The sequence below is a fragment of the Lotus japonicus genome, chromosome 1 (assembly GCF_012489685.1).
Source record: "Lotus japonicus ecotype B-129 chromosome 1, LjGifu_v1.2".
Taxonomy (NCBI): domain Eukaryota; kingdom Viridiplantae; phylum Streptophyta; class Magnoliopsida; order Fabales; family Fabaceae; genus Lotus; species Lotus japonicus.
In genome coordinates this window covers 40,856,893-40,863,597 of record NC_080041.1, presented here as the reverse complement: position 1 = coordinate 40,863,597, position 6,705 = coordinate 40,856,893, and the positions used below count along the sequence as shown (strand labels likewise).

Genomic DNA, 6,705 nt, shown 5'->3' with positions numbered 1-6,705 from the left:
TTAAGTTGTTATTTGAGAAGTTGTTTCTGTTTTAAGTTGTGGGCAAGATACTATGTTTTCTTTAAGTTTTAAAGACATTGGATTCGCTGCATAACTATTTGTCAAAGTGAACTAGTTCAAAGACTAATTAACTGTCACAAGAGCATTTAAGTTTATTTATGAGTTCATCTCAAAGTTTATGTGCTATGTATCTGTTACAAGAGCATTATGTTAATGTTTTAAGTGATTATGTAATGCCTCATGAGTGTTAAAATTTTTATCACTCTGATATTTGCAATACATATGCCGTTTAGAATTGGGGTGTTACAATCACCATGATCCTCACCTTGAATGCTAACTCTTTTGTGAAGGAATGGAAGAAAAAAGATGATTTCTTGGTGGTGTTTGAGGGACATTTGTGTTAGGGTTTTTTTCTTGAAGATGAAGAGGATGATGAACCTTCTCTCTAAGCTCTCTCTCACTTATCTCTCTGAAATCCTCTCCTTTCCTTCCCTTTGGTTCAGAAATCTGATGGGAAGCTTCTATGATGAGAATATGGACAGCTCCCAAGGTCAAAGGATGGCTTGTACTTGTGGTTTTGGTCCGTTTTCCCACGCACACTACTTTGACAAAGTCATCATGCTACTAGTCTTTTTATCTTGGTTCATGAACCCTATCCTGTTAGCCTTTCCCTCCAACACTCCAAATCTGAACATGCAACCTCACAATCAGATATTTTCTAGCCAATTTCGTGATTGGCTCGTTTACGAGTCGAACTCGACTCGTTTTCGAGACGAAAACACTACCGGGCGAGTTTTTGACCTTATATCGATATTACAGTCAAAATTCTCGAAATCACGCGTAGATCATCGTAATGATAAGGAAAATATTTATTTCACATTCGAATAATAATTCGATGACAAAAGGGGGCTCTAGGCGAAACGCGTCGGTTCGATCGTTTTCCGTAGTGCAGGCGAATCCTCCGATGAACGAAGAATGAAATACTTGGAAAATAACTTCGATATTAATAATCAAAATACTACCTTCCTAAGATAAAATTCATCGTACAAGGTCACACCCATAAACATCACATTAACCGAGCATTAAAGCACTAAACCGAGAAATTGACCGAGTTTATTTATCTTAACTCTCTCGGGTCTTACAATCTTCATCTACAGTTCATTTTATGGTTCTTGAGTTATCAGAAACTCGGTTTCGGCAAACTTCCGAGAATTGAAATCGCTCATTCGTATAGTCCAGGGTTTCGTGTCGAAACACTTGTCATGGAAAGGAATAAGAGCAATTCTCATATTCCTCTAAAGATTTTGAGTTTCGTTTCTACAATGCTTTAAGAGTAGATTAGTCCTTGATGACCCTAATTTAGTAGTGTTTTTAGGGTCATTTCTTAGTTTGTTTTGAGTCTTTTTGTTGAGTCTCATGTAGTGTTTCATGCATTCTCATGCATTTTTATCTTTCTTTGAGTTTTTACTTTGTTTTGGTAATTTTATAGTTTTATAGGGACCTTTCTTGCATTTTAAGTAAGTTTAGGACTTGCATATCTTTTCTACTTGAATTGAGGGTCTTTTGTGCTAATAAACTCTTGGAAATCCTAGATATTTTCCTTACTTTGTTCCCAAGCAGCTAGGTCTGAAAACTGATGAAGAAAGAAGGTCAAAAGGCTTGGAAAATTGAAGGGAGGCTTAAAGGGGAGTTAAGAAGAAGGTCAAGAGGCTTTCTAGCATGTAGAGAGCGCTCAGGCGCTCGTGTTGAGCGCCTGAGCGCCAATTTGATCGATGTTTACATGATGCTAGAAAGGAATTGGCGCCTGAGCGCTCCTGTTGAGCGCCTGAGCGCCAATTGCCTTCCAGAGAGCATGTTTTCAGTTTGGAATTGGCGCTCAGGCGTGCTTAATTGGCGCCTGAGCGCCCAGGCTCGCCTGTTTTTCCTATAAATTGGTTTTTAGACATTTCTCCTGGAACCTTTTGTCATTTTATCATATTTTCATAAGTTAGAAGAGAGGGTTTGAGTTCTGGAGCTTCAGGAGCTTTCTCTAAGCCCTATGTTTCAGGTTTCATCTTTCTTTTGTTGTATGGATTCCATAGCCATGCTTGGCTAAATCCCTTTTGCTTTGGATTCTTTGTAAGACTTATGATGTTTTAATCTTAATTCCTATTTCTATTCATGAATCTTCTGAGTAAACCCTTGAATCCCATATCCATGCTTTATGTTTCAAGTTAGAACATGTGCTAGCTTTATACTTTTCTATAATAGAACGGAAGTTTGTTATAGATTAGGGACTTGTTGTGGGATTACCTCTTCTATACTTGCTACTAGGAATAGAGGAAGGGTTGGGGTTTGTTGGCCTGAATTGCATGCTTAATGCCTTTAGCAAATGTTTAGGTTATCAAGGAATTGTGCTTATTTTTTGGCTTGAGAGGATTTTCTATGCGAGGCATCGATAGATGATTGATTAGGCTAGAACATCAAGGAGAGACTCAGAGTTTTGTGGATAGAATAGGTTGACTAAAACTGAATTAGTTAAGCAAGAACCCAAGGCATTTTCACCATTGTTCTTCACACACTTATATTCCAATTGCTTGTCAATTAATCACCAAAACAATCAACCTTTAAAACTGAATTTTACTCGCTTTACTACCGTGAACTCGAGGCTTAAACTGAATTCACATTCCAATTCCCTGTGGTTCGATAAATTAAAACCGGGTAGATTCTGTACACTTGCAGATTGACCAACAAGTTTTTGGCGCCGTTGCTGGGGAATTGTTTGTGGTTTTTGGTTTAAGTTTTTAGTTTGTGCTTTTATTTTTTTTATTTTTATCCTTGTCTAGAATTGGTGCTACTAATCTTTCTCTGTTTAGTATCAAACTTTCAGGCTACTCTCACAAGAGACACCACCATGGGTGGCCAAATGACGGAGGAGGAGATGCAAGCCCCTATCGAGGCAAGAATCCAAGAGGGGATCACCCTCCGATTATGTGAACAAGAAGTTGAGAATGCTAACCGGTCTCTTCGGGAACTCACTTCGGCTACCATGAGTTATGACTATCCCGGGAGCATTGTCTTTCCCGAGGGAGTGGGAAACTTTAAGTTGAGACCGACATTCATCAACTTGGTGAGCCAAAACCAATATGGTGGAGGTACTTTGGAAGATCCACATGCTCACATGGAGAGGTTCATCCGGAATTGCAACACGTACCGTGTGAACAATGTTTCGACGGATGCAATTCGGTTGAGCTTGTTTCCATTTTCTTTGAAGGATGCAGCTGAGGAATGGCTGAATTCACAGCCTCAAGGGAGCTTCACTACTTGGGAAGACTTAGCAGAAAAATTCACAACAAGGTTCTTCCCAAGAGCCCTTTTGAGGAAATTGAAAAAAGACATCATGAATTTTGTGCAACCCACTGAAGAAAGTCTCTATGAAGCTTGGGAGCGCTTCAAGAAGCTATTGAGGAAATGTCCTCAACACAATCTCACCCAAGCTGAATTGGTTGCAACATTTTATGATGGTCTACAATACTCTTGGAGGTTTGGCCTAGATGCGGCTTCAAATGGGGAGTTCGATGCTCTTCCCCCACAAGCGGGGTATGACTTAATAGAAAATATGGCAGCGAGAGCCATGAACTTTGAAAATGATCGCCAAACCCGAAGGAGTAAGTTTGAAGTGGAAGCTTATGACAAGCTCTTGGCCTCCAACAAGCAACTCACCGAACAAGTGGCGGAGATTCGAATGCATATTAAGGAGACCAAGGCTATTGGTGCAAGAATGACTTGTGTGGAGTGCAAGTCTTGTGGTGGACCTCATGTTAGTAACTTGTGTACTGTCAATGCTGAGAGCAATGAAGCCAAAGCTATAGCTCAAGGAAGCATAGTTCCATCCTCAAATCATGAACCTCTTGTCCAAACACAAGTTGTTGGAAAGGTGAATTGCAAGAGGAGTTTAGAGGAGCTATTGGAGAGTTGCATCAACCGCATGAACAACAACCATAAGAACCAAGAGGCGGCTATCAAGAACTTGGAGAACCAACTTGGCCGGCTAGCCAAGCAAATGGCCGAGATACCTCAAGGTAAGTTTTCTCCCCATTCTTTAATTTTGTCTAAACAAGAGAATTTTGCTATTGTTACCACTAGGAGTGGGAGAGTGTTACATGAGTCAAAAAAACAAAGTGAGGAAATAGTTGAGGAGGAAAGGAGTGTTCCTATTAAAACTAGAGTGATGAATGATCCTATTCCTGAGCATAGCAAAGTTCCATTTCCTAAAGCATTGGCTAAAAAGAATTTGGATAAAAAGTTTTCAAAATTTATGGATGTTTTTAAGAACCTCCATATTGATATCCCTTTTTCCGATGCTTTGGAACAAATGCCTATCTATGCTAAGTTCATGAAGGACATTTTAAATAAGAGAAGGAAGTTGAGTGAGGTTGATGAAACTATTATGATGACCGAGGAGTGTAGTGCCATTTTGCAAAGGAAAATGCCTAAGAAGAGAAGGGATCCCAGGAGTTTTACTATCCCAGTGGAGATTGAGGGGTTGACTGTTGTTGAAGCCTTGTGTGATTTGGGAGCGAGCATCAACTTGATGCCGCTTAGCATGTTTAGAAGGTTGAATTTAGGAGAGGTCACCCCGACCATGCTCTCCTTACAAATGGCGGACCGATCCCTAAAAACACCTTATGGGATCATTGAAGATGTGATGGTTAAGGTTGATAAGTACGTGTTCCCAGTTGATTTTGTTGTGCTAGACATGGAGGAGGATGCTAAGATTCCTCTCATTCTTGGCCGACCCTTCTTAGCCACTGGCAAGGCGAAGATCGATGTTGATAAGGGTCAGCTCATTCTCAGAGTTGGTGAGGACAAGGTAAGATTTTCGGTTTTCAATCCTAATTTGCAAACTAACATTAATGATGGTTTTGTTTGTGATATGATCAAAATCTTGTCCAGGTCTTCAAAGGAGACCCCCAAGATAAGTGAAAAAGATGTTGAGCTTAACCAAGCTCTCATCAAGCTTGTTAGTGAAAACAAGTATGGGGGGTCTAAAGAGGAGAATTTCCAAGACCACATGGCCCAATTCATTCAAGCTAGTCACATTGTAAAAATGGAAGGTGTGACTAGTGATGAGCTCATGATTAAGCTCTTCCCTCACTCCTTGAAAGGGGGAGCAAGGATTTGGTACGATGGTTTAGATGATACCCTCTATTGGGAGGAGTTTTTCCAAAAGTTTTGTGCAAGGTTCCTACCTTGCTCATGTGGTAAGATGTGTGATGGTAAGGAATTTCCTTCCTAACACCAAAGGAAGGAGAGTCCACCTAGGACTATAACTTAGGGCTGCTTGGGAGACAACCCAAGTCTTGTTCTATTTCGCTTGTTGGTTTGTTGCATTTTGCAGGGAATGAGAGCATGGATTTTGGAGTAGGAGGTGTGTCTAAGGCCTCCATGGTAACTTGTAAAGGAGGTCGACTCTTTCCCTTAGTTTAGCTCATGCATTTTTGCATATTTTTCTTTTGTAGCTTTTATTTTTCTTTTATTCATGCATTGTTTTGTTATAGTCGTTTTTGGGTCTTTACTTCCCTATACTCACATGTTTTTGCCCGTAGTTATGCTCTCTAACATGTTGCTAGTTTTGAAAATGTTTTTGTGAATACTTGTGTTTTCTTTTGGGGATGAGTGATTGCATGCTTTGGGGAAGAGAGGAGGAGACTTCGGTCTTCCGAGTGTTTCTTAAGGATAGAGTTGGTGTGAGTTCATAAGGGCCCATCTTAGGCCCTTCACCATAAATTTTCTCTGGAGGATCCTGACTCACTTGTACTTCTTGGTTCTGTATTGATTTCACTCTTTGCATGCTTTGTGATACTTGTACAATTCTTGAGACTTGTAGGTTTTTGAGCCTCAGAGTTTGTTGGCTTGAACATTTGTCCCTAGTTGTCCCTTTTGAACCAATTGAAGATTTATTTGTTAGCTAAATGATTGGGATGGATGATAGGTTGGATTTTTGGGGAGTGTTGGTCCTTGCATTGTGTTGGAGCTAGTAATTAAAGTTGGGAATGTCTCTTGCCCCAAATGTGAAAAAAGAAGAAAAAAAAAGAAAAAAAAAGACTCCTAATCAAGTTGGAGTTGCAAAAAGAAAAAAATAGAAGAAAAGAAGGTTGAAAAAGGGGTCAAGAGACTTGTGCTTAAAAAGTGTATTGTTGAAAGCTCTGGGGTTACTAATAGGACCACACTCAAGATGCTTGAAGCTTTAGACTTCCTTAGAGACCAACCACCTTGTACTTCACCAAGCCAACATTTCAACCCTTTGAAGTCTTATTGAATTTGTGCATGTTTGATCTTTATTGCTATTGAGTGAATGACATTCAGGACCTATGAACTGCTTGTGTGCTCAGTGCACTTAATATATATCTCATCCTAGGAATTTTAGATCTATATGCTTCTCATGATGGACTCTACACTTTCCTTTGTCTAAAAGTTGCATGAAGTGGATTGTTGTGTCTTTCTTTTGGAACCAGCTGTGGTTGCTAAATCCCTCGGTTTTCTTATAAGTATTCCTTGTTGAGCACTTGTTTTGCGAGCATTTCTTGCGCTTGAGGGCAAGCGAGTGTTTTTTACGCTCGAGGGCGAGCTGTCGTTGAGTATAGTGGTGTGATGACCCTAGTTTAGTAGTGTTTTTAGGGTCATTTCTTAGTTTGTTTTGAGTCTTTTTGTTGAGTCTCATGT

At 39.9% G+C, this 6,705-nt stretch overlaps 1 non-coding gene across 1 annotated transcript; it reads right to left on the bottom strand.

The window, feature by feature from the left end:
- Window positions 1-3,361: 3,361 nt before the first annotated feature.
- On the bottom strand, window positions 3,362-3,468 carry LOC130734750 (small nucleolar RNA R71). Its single transcript, XR_009018096.1, has one exon. It is a non-coding gene; the product is annotated as a small nucleolar RNA R71 (small nucleolar RNA).
- Window positions 3,469-6,705: the final 3,237 nt, after the last annotated feature.